Source organism: Chlorocebus sabaeus, chromosome 15 (assembly GCF_047675955.1).
Source record: "Chlorocebus sabaeus isolate Y175 chromosome 15, mChlSab1.0.hap1, whole genome shotgun sequence".
In the NCBI taxonomy this organism is placed as follows: Eukaryota; Metazoa; Chordata; class Mammalia; order Primates; family Cercopithecidae; genus Chlorocebus; species Chlorocebus sabaeus.
In genome coordinates this window covers 11,825,528-11,840,347 of record NC_132918.1, presented here as the reverse complement: position 1 = coordinate 11,840,347, position 14,820 = coordinate 11,825,528, and positions in this window count along the sequence as shown.

The following is a 14,820-nucleotide window of genomic DNA, read 5'->3' as shown; positions in this document are numbered from 1 at the left end:
AAATTTTAATTTAATTATGATGATTACTTGACTATAATATTGCTATTTCTTTATAATTTTATGCTTGAAGAGTCAATTTTTCAGTGAGAATTCTTCATTTATTTACCAAAAGGAAAAAAAAGAAAATTATCAAAAAAGATAATCAATCATTCCACCACAGCAATAGTAAAAAGCAAAAACCACGACCAGGTGGTGAGAGTGGAGGGACTTTTGTCATCTTCTGAACTCCACGGTGTGTGCGTCATTCAGTTTTTCATCTTTGTTTTTATTCTCTTTAATTTGCAAAAAGATAACTCCATGGAAATGGTGGTTTTAAGTAGCACTTAAACATTGGCTTTTGTTTACTTTTTCTGTTTGAAAATGGCAACCTAAACACAATTTGTGGTCTGTCTCTTAAGTCCACATATTTAGAAATAATAGAGAAAATGTTTGTTTGTTCATGTCTTGTACTGATTAAATGTATAGTTCATGTTCAAAACAACTCTTGGTATACTACTAAATGGGAAAATTCTTAGGAGAAGGGAGACATCATAATTCTGGGAGGAAAGTGCTAAACAAAGCAGATGCAGGACAAGGATGCTTCATGTAGAGTTTGTGAAAGCAAAAGGCAAGAGGTAATCCAGGGACAACAATGAGATTGTCTATCTCTAGGTGGGGCAAGGAGCATGGGATTTTTGGGAATAGAGGCAAGGTGGTGCTCTTAGTAGATAGCTGATGATAACCTGGAAAGGAAAGGAACTCTCATTCTCAGAAGACCAGCTACAGCATACATAGCCCAGTGGCACATCGGCCTTTCCCCTGCCCCTATAAATATACACCCAAAGCACGGGGCTATGCAAGTTTGCAGTGATTTGAACCCCTCCCTGTAGACAATGTGGGCAAGCAGATACAGAAGATAATTGAAAAGAGACATCAACCACAAAATATAGTAAATCTAATTAATATTTACAGAAATGTAAAGGATAATGCAATAATGTAAAACAAGAATAGACAGTTATAAAAAGAACTAGAAATCTTGGAAATATAACTATAATTGCTGAAAGTGATTTACAGCTGGGCTAGAAGAAATACATGCTCATTGTAGAAAGATGAGAAATTGCTGAAAGTTATTAAAAAGTTAGAAATATCACCCTAAATCTACCACTCAGAAATTACTGCTATTAATATTAGTATATGTTTTATTATAGTCATTTTTTTCACATTTTCATATAATTCTTGACATATACTAAATATAGTATTTCCACCTGCTAACCCTCCTCCCCTCCTGGACAATTTAGGAAAAAAGGCAACTAAAGTTGCTGCTAGGTGCTTTTTTCACTAATGTATTTTATCTATTGACTTTTTACCATAGATCATTTTATTATAATGCCTTAATTTAATAAAGAGTACAAACACAGGGCTTGAGCTCAGCTCTTTAACATTCTGCTGACTGCTGTGTTGTCTTCTTTTCACATTAAGCTTGGTAAAGATTGAGCACACACTTCGTCTTTAAGTGTAGAGTGTTAGTTTCATGCTTAATATTTATGACTCTTATAATTACTCTTATAAGAGATCCACTATTACTAGAAACTTCAGCTCTCAGGTTAATAATCGTGCATTTTAATGAGCTCTAGGTAATTATACTTTGAAGTCCAAGACTTTTTAAAAATTGCAAATTGAGGTTCTTTTCTTATAACTATGTAATTTTAATTTCATGTTGCAGTGCAATGAAAATTTGCACATTATAGTACAACTGTAATTTTAGAGGGAAAAATCAGTAATAGACTAGGTAATTTTAATTCAGGTCACTTCTACAAAGGATATACTGAGAAAAGTCAAAATACACTGAGAAAAATTTTCTTCAGAGGCTACAGAATTAATCTGTTAGTCACTTTGAAAATACAGCATACAAATAGGAAAACGTATGGAACGAGCTGGTTTTCTGCTTTATGAAATTGGTTTTGTTAAAGCCAAGTCTCACAAGTGTCAAATGGAAAATAGATATTTCAACTGCTAGCTTTCCTCCAACCAGGTAATGCAGCCAAATTGACATGACCAGAATCATAGGAACTTTGAGTCTTAACATTCTGCACCCTTTCCTCCATTAAGTTGATTCCCTGCTGCCAGCTGGCCTCACTTATGGCAGGTGTCTCTACTTGTACTTTCCTGAATCTCAAGGCTTAGTGGCAGGTAAAGTTTCCAGTTATGTAAAATCATCTTAACGCTCCCAGGCAAATTTAAGCTTTTATCTTGGCTTCTTTTGAGGGCAAGGCAGTTGAATGCCTCCATGCTTCCCTCCCCAAATGTCCAAGCACCTGGCCTTGGAATGAGTGGAGTGCTGGAGTGAAGAGGCCTTGGAACAAACTCAATATACCTGGGATGATACTACCCTGTAGTGTTGCGTCCTATTAGATAGGAGATTATAAATAACTCAAAGAAGGAGCTCAGGCTTAGAGATCTTCCATCTGCTTAGGTCCTGCCACAATATCTTACAAATAATATAGTGGATAAGGGCAAGCTTGTGAAGGCAAGTTCTGACTGTTAGACTCATGTAAAACTTGATCGTGTGACCTTGGAAAGATTATTTAACTTCTCCAAGTCTGAGTTTTATCTCTATAAAATGGGATCAATAATAACACCTTCCCTACATGGTTTCGATTAAATAAATAATATAATCTGTGTAAAGTGTTTAGCATCGTGGTTCTAAGTGTTTGACAGAGATTTGTTCTCAAGTAATTATAGTACTGACTCCGCTTAGAAGTACTTGATGTGTTGAAAATTTATCTTTCTTCAAAAATTGTATGCTCCTCAAGGTTGAGCAGTTATCTTTTGGTTAAACAGCACTGACAGCATACTTTCCATATTAGCAAGATTAGTTGGCACATAGGAAAGATTTAAGGAAGTCCATTTTTAACTAGCCAGGCAACTGAAGGCATTCTCACTAATATCTACAATACAGGATTGGATGAAGATCAGTTTCATAGTAAATAGACCTTGCTTTTTCTGTATGAAGCAGCTTATCTCCCTAGACTGTCTGCCAAATAAACATTACTTTGTGAGGTCAAATTCTAAAAGACATAGTATATTTTGTTATCTTCTCCTAGAAACACGTGCCTCATTTCCTTGAGCAACCTTGCTATCAGTTCACAGATTATTTACCTTTTTAAAAGTTTTTCTGGGAAGAAGAGATTTCTTTTATGAGAAATTAGCTTGAGCAAAAATTCTACTTAGGCAGTACTGAATATATACATTCCCCTTTTGTTTAAAATTAACTTCTTGTCTCTACTCGTTATATTTATGAGGCCTACAACAAGATGACTATAGCTTTGTGGCTTTTTTAAACAACTAAAGCTAAACACAACAAAGAAAACCATAAAAAGCAAAGTTTACTCTATCTCCTCCTCTCTCTGTGATGTGTTTGTAGTATGAATCACACTGGATAACCCTGTCACACATTTATTTGAAATAGTAGCCTCTTGAATTAACACTGTTTACAGGAAAATTATTTAGGTTTTAATTAATAATGAAAAATTCACTAATTCATGGTATCTTATTTCTAATTGTTTATATACTAATTGGGTCATTTAAAAAACCCTTTATTTTCCTAGGATGCAAGGGAAAGCACAAACTTGCAGGTTTATGCAAACTTTAATTAGGCGAATAGAAAAATACATTAGCGTTTTAGAAAGGAAAATGTACTTAAGAAAAAAACATAACTTTTTAAAAAACTTTTTTAGCTTTTAAAAAATTGTGTATTTATTTCACAACACACACTGAGGCCTGTTGGGGGGTGGGTAAGGGGAGGGATAGCATTAGGAGAAATACCTAAGGTAAATGATGGGTTGATGGGTGCAGCAAACCACCATAGCAAAACCTATGTAACAAACCTGCACGTTCTGCACATGTATCCTAGAACTTAAAGTATAATAAAAAAGATTGTATGTTTGTTTCTTAAGTACATTTCCTTTTCTAAAATGTGAATGTTGACCCATTAAGCAATGTCAAGAGAAAGTCAAAAATCTTAAACCACTAGAAAATTGGGTCTGTGTCATGAGGAAACTGGGGCAACCCGAAGTGTCAAGCAAGTAACTCTGAGCAAAATCCATGCTTCAAATAAGATTATGCCACAAAAATCATAATAACAATTACATGTTTTTATTATAATGTGACCTGAATTTCTCCAGACCTCACCAGCCTGTGGATACAAATGAGGTCACCTTATTAGTCATTATTGAAATTATGCTGACTCATTGTGTATACCTGAGTGATAGAGTTCTGAAGTCTTTCTCAGTTATTTCTGCCAGTTTCTAGATGTGCTCAACAACAAACTTTTCCTTGCTATATCCTGTTACTACTTTGCTATTGATGATTCTCTAAGAACCATAGTCTCTTCCACTGTCCTTGTCAGCTACTGCCTGCCCTCTTGGGCACTGTGGTACCTCCACTTTTCTACCAGTTTCCATTACTGAGGCACTGAGACAGTGTCCATGCAATTTAATGAGCAAGTATAGGAAGAAGTATGGCTCTTTCCCCACTGGATTTTTCTCTATAAGTGAGAGAGTCCACAGTGGCCTTGATAAGAAACAGCTCTTCATTGCGACTTTACTACTCTAGTTGGGATGCAGACAGGAGGCTGATGGAGGCAGGGCCTGGAGACATATGCAAGTAACAGATACCCTTAAAAGATTATGGATTTCTTCTAAGTCATGTTCTCATGCATTTTGATCATCACGTATATTAAACTTTGAACAAGTCCACTATACCACTTTGTCTAGCCATCATTATAATCATTTTAATAGGTAACACACTGAACACTTGTGTATATCAGAGACTGTTATATAACCCACCTAGTTCTTACAAATGTCATGTGTAGGTAATTATTATTATCACCTTTGTAGAAGAGGAAACTGAGGCCTAGAAAGTTTAAGTCATATGTCTAAGGTCATGGAACTAGTAAATGGGGGACTGCATTTCAAGGAAATCTGAATCTTAAAAGTAAAGATGAGAGCCAATAATAATAATAATAATAATAAATCATAGGAGCTACTATTATTGCTTTATTGATACTATGTTATATAATCATTATAAACTCACTAAGAGGTGTTAATCTCACTGAATTATGGAGATAAACAAACAGGGTAATAAAGAATAAATAATTTTTCCAAAGTCCTCTAGCTAGAAAATGAGAGAGCCACTTATGTTTGTCCAATTCTAAAGCTCTTTGTTACATACAGAGTCTTAGAAAATTACTTCTGCTGTCTCTATGTATGCTTGGGGACTAGGTTTTGTCTTCAAGTGTTTAAACTTCTGAGTTCAACTCTTTAGTGAAGCAATTTGCTGCTGGGCATTCTTAGACGAGTTACTCAAACCTCAGTCTTTTCATCTGTGAAATAAAAATAACAATAATAGAGCCAAATGAAATCATTCTTGTAGAGGTCACAGTTTCTGACACACAGAAGTGCTCAGTCTATATTAGCTGACTTTGGTATTATTAAGAAAATTAGACACCAAGTAGTATGGTGCTAAAGCAGTCAAATTATAAATGTTATGTAGAAAAACCAAAGCTGTCCTGTAAATCTTTAAAGAAATTTCAAAATTTTAAAACCAAACAAATAGTTTTCTTTAAAATTAGCTCTCCTACAAAGAAAACAATTCTGTACAACCGAAGAATGGGAATTCTCTTCAAAAGTTAGAATTGGGAAGGCAAGTCTGACCCTGCCTGCAGCAGAGAGATTGTTCAAACAATTGTTCTAAACAGATTATGATCCTTGTGGATGAGGAGGTCATGAGCTGAAAGGACGACTTTGTAGATAAAATTTTAGCTAAATTAGAAGAGGCAAGATATCTCCTGTGATCTCAGAAAGGGAATTTCAGCAACTCAAGACTTTTTGATATTTGAATAGGCTTGAAGAAATTATTTACATTACTATAGAAAGCAACTAGACATGAATAGAGAAAAACAGACAAAATTCACCTTTTCTTTCTCTTTCCACTTCTTTAATCATTTGTTTAAATAAGACTGGCAAAGACTTCGGTATGCATGAAACTATAAACACAGAAAAGGAAGATGCTGTGAGAGTGAATATACTTATGTAGTTGCCAGTAAATATGAAAAAAAAATCTGTTGCTAAAATGTTATAATAAACTGCAATCTGAAAAGTCTTGATTTACTTCACCCAAGCTATTCAACTTTGTCTTCACACAGTCTTGCCTTTAGTTTGGCTCTCACATACTTCCCACCACATTCTGTTCTCTTTACTAAGAATGTGCTCTGCTCTTGGAACCTGTTCACCAACACAAAGTTCATCAATCTTTCTAAGCCAGTTCAATTCTCAATTGAGCTAAAAAAAGTGTGCTTTAATTACTTTAAGCATTTTGGTGAGTAGAAAAAAAATGTATACTCTTAAATAAGACTTGTTTTTGTTCAAGTGATGGCTAGGTCATTTACTATTTAACTGACTTGACTTCAACCTCTTTGAGTCTCAGTTATCTCATTTTTGGAATATAGTGCTTTATAGAATTCTGTCATTGTGAAACATAATAATAGTAACCATTTTTATTCTGGGTCTTTTGTTGCTTTAGGCTCTTATTACATCTTATTTTATAACTATATAGTTTGGACCTAGGTTTGCAATTCTGGCCATGATAGAATAAGATGTATCAGACTTATCCTTCAAATATTATAAAACTAGAAAAAATACATGCAACATATGTTTCAGTCTTTGCACAATGTATAGCATAGTACTGGGATCACTGACAGAAGGAAAACACATGAGGTAAGCTCCATATTCATTCAGACTTTCTGCATGGAAGTCCTTACAAAACTGCAGTCTCTGGTTGTGGAGCCCAAATGGAGAGCAGTGGTCTTATGAGATATAGACAATAAAAATTGTAGATGGGGACTAGTGAGGCAGCTGGAATTTGTGGATCAGGGCAGTGAAGAAGAGGAAATGTTTAGAGAAAGAGCTACAGAAATCTGCACTGGGGCTGTCTTGAGTCTTTGGCTGAATACTAAGATGTGTCCATATAAGGCAAGATTCCATGAAGTCTGGCAGAGAATGGCTACTGGGACGTGTAAGCTGAGCAGCATGATTCTAAAGATTTCACTGTGCTAAGAGACTCGAGTTCAGCTAGCCAGAGACCACAAAAGGCCACGACTTAGAAATAGTAAGGATTGGCTGGATGCGGTGGCTCATGCCTGTAATCCCAGCAATTTGGGAGGCTGAGGCAGGTGAATCTCTTGAGGTCAGGAGTTCAAGACTAGTCTGGCCAACGTGGTGAAACCCTGTCTCTACTAAAAAATACAAAAAACTAGCTGGGCATGGTTGTGGGCACCTGTAATCCCAGTGACTTGGGAGGCTGAGGCAGGAGAATCTCTTGAATCCAGGAGGTAGAGGTTGCAGTGAGCTGAGATTGCACCACCGCACTCCAGCCTGGGCGACAGAGAGAAACTCCATCTCAATATAATAATAATAATAATAATAATAATAATAATAATAATAATAATAAAGAAATAGTAATAGTAAGGATGTAAGGATTCCTCTAGACTCAACCTACCAAAATCTATAATTAAGTCTGAGCAGGATTAAAGGAATCCACCAGTAAATTAATTGGCTAGTAATGCAAAACTTAAGACTTTCTAAAGATAAAATAAAAATCTAAAATCTCAACAACATTTCTAGACATCTGAAGAAGCAGGAAAATGTGACACATAACTTGGAGAAAACTAATCAATGGAAATAAATGTAAAGATATTACAAATATTGACACTGACAACTATTTAAAATAGCCATGTTAAATTTATTTAAAAATTTAGAAGAAACTACATAACACTGCTGCAAGAAATCATAGATGACACGAACCAATGAAACACAACCCTTGTTCATGGATGGATAGGATCAATATTGTGAAAATGACCATACCAGCTTGATCATGGTGGATAAGTTTTTTGATGTGTTGCTGGATTCCTTTTGCAGCATTTTATTGAGGATTTTCGCATCGATGTTCATCAGGGATATTGGCCTGAAGTTTTCTTTTTTTGGTCGTATCTCTTCCCCGTTTTCATATTAGGATGATGCTGGCTTCATAAAATGAGTTAGGGACGAGTCCCTCCTTTCAATTGTTTGGAATAGTTTCAGAAGGAATGGTATTAGCTCCTCTTTGTATTTCTGGTAGAATTCAGCTGTGAATCTGTCTGGTCCTGGGCTTTTTTTTTTAATGGTAGGCTATTAATTACTGCCTCTATTTCAGAGCTTGCTTTGGTCTATCCAGAGATTCGACTTTTTCCTGATTTAGTCTTGGTAGGGTGTATGCATCCAGGAAGGTATTCCTTTCTTCTAGATTTTCTGGTTTATTTGTGTAGAGGTGTTTATAGTATTCTATGATGGTAGTTTGTATTTCTGTGGGGTCCATGGTGATATCCACTTTATCATTTTTTATTGTGCCTATTTGATTCTTCTCTCTCTTCTTCTTGTTTAATCTAGCTAATGGTCTATTTTGTTGATTTTTTCAAAAAACCAGCTCCTGGACTCCTTGAGTTTTTTGGAGGGTTTTTCGTGTCTCTGTCTTATTCAATTCTTCTCTGATCTTGGTTATTTCTCATCTTCTGCTAGCTTTGGATTAGTTTGCTCTTGTTTCTCTGGCTCTTTTAATTGTGATGTTAGGGTGTCTATTTGAGATGTTTCTAGCTTTCTGATGTGGGCATTTAGTGCTATAAATTTCCCTCTAAACACTGCTTTAGCTGTGTCCCAGAGATTCTGGTACATTGTCTCTTTGTTCTCTTTAGTTCAAGAAACTTCTTGATTTCTCCCTTAATTTCACTATTTACCCAGGAGTCATTCAGGAGCAGGTTCTTCAATTTCCACAAAATTGTGTAGTTTTGAGTGAGTTTTTTAAATCCTGATTTCTAATTTTATTACACTGTGGTCTGAGAGACTGTTTGTTATGATTTCAGTTCTTTTGCTTTTGCTATGTGGTCAATTTTAGAATAAGTGCCATGTGGCACTGAGAAGAATGTATATTCTGTTGATTTGGGGTAGAGAGTTCTATAGACATCTACAAGGTCCATTTGATCCAGAGCTGAGTTCAAGTTCTGAATATCCTTGTTAATTTTCTGATAGTGTGGTGTTAAAGTCTCCCACTATTATTGTGTGGGAGGAGTCTAATCTCTTTGTGGGTCTCTAAGAAGTTGTTTTATGTATCTGGGTGCTCCTGTGTTGGGCATATATATATTTAGAATAGTTAGCGCGTGTTAAATTGTTCCCTTTACCATTATGTAATGCCCTTCTTTGTATTTTTTATCTTTGTTGGTTTAAAGTCTGTTTTGTCCGAGGCTGGGATTGCAACCCCTGGGTTTTTTTGCTTTCCATTTGCTATGGTAGATTTTCCTCTATCCCTTTATTTTGAGCTTGTGTGTGTCTTTGCATGTAAGATGGGTCTCCTGAGTACAGCACACTGATGGGTCTTGACTCCTTATCCAATTTGCCAGTCTGTGTCTTTTAACTGGGGCATTTAGCCCATTTACATTTAAAGTTAATATTGTTATGTATGATTTTGATCCTGTCATCATGATGCTAGCTGGTTATCCTGCACATTAGTTGATGCAGTTTCTTCATAGTGTCATTGGTCTTTATAGTTTGGTGTGTTTTTGCAGTGGCTGGTACCAGTTTTTTCCTTTCCATATTTAGTACATCTTCCAGGAGCTCTTGCAGGGCAGGCCTGGTGGTAATGAAATCCCTCAGCACTTGCTTCTCTGGAAATGATTTTATTTCTCCTTTGCTTATGAAGCTTAGCTTGGCTGGATATAAAATTCTGGGTTGAAAATTATTTCTTTAAGAATGTTGAATATTGGCCCCCAAACTATTCTGGCTTGTAGAGTTTCTGCTGAGAGATCCGCTGTTAGTCTGATGGGCTTTGTAGGTGACCTGGTCTTTCTCTCTGGCTGCCCTTAATAGTTTTTCCTTCATTTTGACCTTGGAGAATCTGACAATTATGTGTCTTGTGGTTGATCTTCTTATGGAGTATCTTAATGGTGTTCTCTGTATTTCCTGAATATGCATGTTGTCCTGTCTTGCTAGACTGGGGAAGTTCTCCTGGATAATATCCTAAAGTGTGTTTTCCAGTTTGTTTCATTTCTCGCTGTGTCCTTCTGGTACTCCAATCCATCATAGGTTCTGTCTTTTTATGAAGTCCCATATTTCTTGGAGGCTTTGTTCATTTCCTTTCATTCTTTTTTCTCTATTCTTGTCTGCATGTCTTATTTCAGGAAGGTGGGCTTCAAACTCTGATATCCTTTCTTTTGCTTGGTCGATTTGGCTATTGATACTTGTGTGTGCATCACAAAGTTCTCATGCCATGTTTCAGCTCCATCAGGTCGTTTATGTTCCTTTCTAAACAGGCTATTCTAGATAGCAGCTCCTCTAACCTTTTATCAAGGTTCTTAACTTCTTTGCATTGTTTTAGAACATGCTCCTTTAACTCAGCATAGTTTTTTATTACCTATCTTCTAAAGCTACTTCTGTCATTTCATTCATCTGATCCCCTGTCCAGTTCTGTGCCTTTGATGGAGAGATATTGTTATGATTTGGAAGAGATGGTCTTTTGGGTTTTTAGTATTTCTTCATGGATTCTTTTTCATTTTTGTGATTTTGTCTAGTTTTGGTCTTTGAGGCTGCTGACCCTAGGATGGGGTTTTTGTGGGGATCTTTTTGTGTTGTTGTTGTTGTTGTTGCTTTCTGCTTGTTTGGTTTCTTTCAATAGTCAGATCCCTCTTCTGTAGGGCTGCTGCATTTTGCTGGGGGTTCACTTCAGGCCCTTTTCATCTGATTCGCTCCTGTGCCTGGAAATGTCACTCAAGGAGGCTGAAGAACAGCAAAGATGGGTGCCTTCTTCTCGGACTTCTGGCCTTGAGGGGTACCAATCTGATGCCAGTAGGATCACTCCTGTCTAGGGTGTCTGACAACCTCTGTTGGAGGGTCTCACTCTGTCAGGTGGCATGGGGAGCAGGACCTGTTTAACAAAGCACTTTGTCCCTTGATGGAGAGGGTATGTTTTGCTGGGGGAAACCCACTTGTCTGGGTTGCCTGGATTCCTCAGAGCTACCAAGAGGGGAGGCTAAGTCAGCTGATCTGCAGAGACTGCTGCAGCCCCTTCCCCTAGAGGCTCAGGCCCAGGGAGATCCGAATTCCGTCCTTGAGCCTCTGGCTACATTAATTAGAGTTCCTGAAGGGAAGCTCCACCCAATGAGGAGGGATAGGTCAGGGTTAGGCCTGAAGAGGCACTATGGCTGCCGATTGCCAACAGCCGGTGTGTTCAACTGTGGGATAAGCCTTGGGACCAAATTGTCTAGCCTCCCTGGCTCCAGCAAGGGAAAAGCGCAGCCTGGAGCTATAGAAACGGGTGCCGCCCTTGCCCCCCAGGAGCTTAGTGTGTTAGGCAGTTTGGGATTCCCAGTGCTGACTGCTGCCCCTCCCGGAAGGAGCTCAAAGGGCTTAGCAGGTAGCTGCAGCTGGTGCTGGTCGCCACTCCCACCGGGAATTGCTAGGCTTAAGCAGATTCCAGCTGAGAGGCTTTAAGAATCTGTGCTTTCTGGGATTGGGACGCTAGGCCCCGGGAGCGTGGGTTTGCAAGTGGGATCTTCCCACCCTTGGGTTGCACAGTTCCGTGGAAAAAGCAGTTTCCCTGGTTGGGTAGCTCACTAACTCACCACCCACCTTGGCTGGGGGAAGGAGGTTCCCTTCTCCCGTGTGGCGCTCAAGTGGGCGCCGCACCGCACTGTTTTTCCGAATTCTCTCCGTGGGTCACACCAGCCTTCTAGTCAATTTTGATGAGAGAAACTGGATACCTTGGTTACTGGTGATGGTGTTTTTTTTATGGGAGCCTCCGAACACCACTGCTTTAGTTGGTCATCGTGGCCCCTTTTCCCCCGAGTTTACATTTTCATTTGTCTCAAGATATATTAAAATTTTTTTTTCTAATTTCTTTATTCACCCACTAGATGTTCAGGAGTGTTGTTTAGTTTCCATGTATTTATAATTTTTCTAAAAATGTTCTGTTATTGATTTCTAGTTTTATGCCATTGTGGTCAGAAAAGATACTTGATATGATTTCTATCTTAAATTTGCTAAGGATTGTCTTGTGGCCTAACATATGATTTCTCCTAGGGGATGTTCTGTGTGCATTTGAAAAGACTCTATCTCTCCTTTCAGATCCTTGAATATTCGCTTTACATATTTAGGTACTCCACAGTTGGATGTATATATATTTACAATTGTAATATCTTCTTGATAAATAAATCCTTTATTATTACAACATATTTTTTTTTGGTCTACTTTTACAGTTTTTGACCCAAAGTGTATTTTGTCTGTTATAAGAATTGCTACTCACACTGTCTTGCAGTTTCTATTTGCATGGAGTATCTTATTCCATCCCTTCACTTTCAGCCTATGTGCATCCTTATAATGAAGTTTCTTGTAAACAGCATATAGCTGGCCTTTTTTTTTTTTTAAATTCATGCATTAACATGATGCCTTTTGATTGGAGTATTTAATCCGTTTCCATTCAAGGTAATTATAGATAGGTAGAAACTTTCTGCTGCCATTTTGTTACTTATTTTCTGGTTGTTGTGTCCACTTTTCCTCTCTTGTCATCTTTCTTTATGACTTAATAATTTTCTATTTCCTATGGTGGTATGTTTTGAATCTTTAATTTTTGTTTTGGTTATCATGAGATTTTCATAGAATATCTTACATTTATAAAAGTCTATTTCCAACTGATAACAGCTTAATTTTGATTCCTTACAATTCTACACTTCTATTCCTCCCCTCAATTTTATGTTTTCAATGCCTAAATTTACATTCTTTTGTAATGTGTATCCCTTGACTATTTTAGCTATAGTCATTATTAATAATTTCTTTAATCCTTGTTCTAGAGATAAAATTACTTTACATACCACCATTATGGTCCTGAAGTATTCTAAATATTGTCTGTGTTACTTATACTATTAGGTTTTGTGCATTTGTAAATTTTATATTATTAATTAGGAGCCTTTTGTTTCAGTTTAAAGACCTCCCTTTAGCAATATCTGTAAGACAGGCTTACTGGTGAAGAACTTCCTTAGCTTTTGTTTGCCTGGAAAAGTTTTCATTACTCCCTTATTTCTGAAAGACATTTTTGCTGGGTAAAGTATTCTTGTTTGGCAGTTTTTTCCCTTTAATATTTAAAATACATCATCTTACTTTTTAAGGGTTTGCAGGGTTTTTGCTGAGAAGCCTGCTGATAGTCATATTGGGACTTTTTTGTCTGCAATGTATTTCTCTCAATTTTTGTTGCTTTCAAAATTTTCCTTTTGTCTTTGATTTTTGCCAGTTTGATTATTATATGTCTTGATGAACTCCTCTTTTGGTATAATTTCATTTGTGACATCTGTACTTAGTATACCTGAATTTTCGCTTTTTTTCCTGAGATTAGGAAGTTTACATCCATTATTTCCTTAAATATGCTTTCTGGCCCTTTCTCTTTTTCTTCTCCTGGAATGCTATTAAACATAGGTTAGGTCTCTTGATGGTTCCCATAATTCCTATGGGCCATCTTCATTCTTTTCCATCTGTTTTTCATTTTGCTTCTCAATTGTATAATTTCAAATGATTCATCTTCGAATTTACTGACTCTTTAGCTTGGTCAAGCTGGCCATTAAGCTTTCTACTACATTTTTTTCCCCAATTCAGTCATTGTATTCTTCATCTCTAGGAGTTTTATTTGTCTTTTAAAAATTATTTCTATTTTTTTGTCACAGCTCATGTGAAAAAATGGAAACAATTATTTTCCAAATAATTTAATTTTTTATCTCTATATTCCTGAAGGTCACTAAATTTTATTAAAAAGGATTATTCTGAATCCTTTTCCTGTCATTTTTAAACTTCCTTTTTATAGTGGCCCATTGTTGTAGTTTGCTAATTTCTTCTGGAGATGTCATGATATCTAAAGTCTTTGTATTCCCTGTGTTTTTGCATTGGTGTTTATGCATTTACAGAAAAGGCCACTTTTTTTCAGCTTTTAAAGGAGTTCTTGGAGGTAAAAGCCTTCATTAATTAGTTTAGATAATGCTTCTAAATAGGCCAGTGGGTCATAACCCTGGAAAGCGCAGCTTCCTTTCAGATTCTCTAGATGGTTAGGCTGTTGCCTTTGCTTTGAAGTCAGATGAGGCCCCTGGCTAGGCTCTGCTATTTGTAAGACCACAAGCTGAGCTCTGCTATCAGGCTGGGCTGCTATAAGGGCACTGCATTTACTTCTGATCTGGGTGAGCCACAGGCCATATTCCTTGGCTAGAGGTACTGATATTTGAGTTCAGCAGTTGGACAGGGTTGCAGGAGAGGATCCAGGGTTAAGTGAATCAGAATGCACGAATTAACTGCTATGCTCAGTAAAAATGCAAGACTCAGATTTGCCTCCTTCACTGTGTAAGATCTGGGGGAGCACATTAAACTTCTGGGCATGGGAAAACAATGCCTACTTGCCCAACTGCAGTGGTTCAGACAACTGCAGTGGTTGTCTTCCTTCTTAGGTGGGGTCTGGTGGTACACTTTGAGGCTGTGGGGAACACTGATTAAGCTCTTAGAGATGGCAGATCTAATACCTTTTTGTTGTGGAAATTTGCTTGTGGTAGATCTCCCTCCCTTGCCAGAACTCTGGGGTAGGGTCTGAGGCTGGGCCTGGAGGTTAATCATCTAGGGATTCAAGCCAGATAGCACTTCCACTTCTGAGAGTGACCAGCTCAGCTTTGCAGGCTATGCTGTTAGCTAATACCCCTGATTGCGTACCACTGCTTGATACATTGAGCTTACA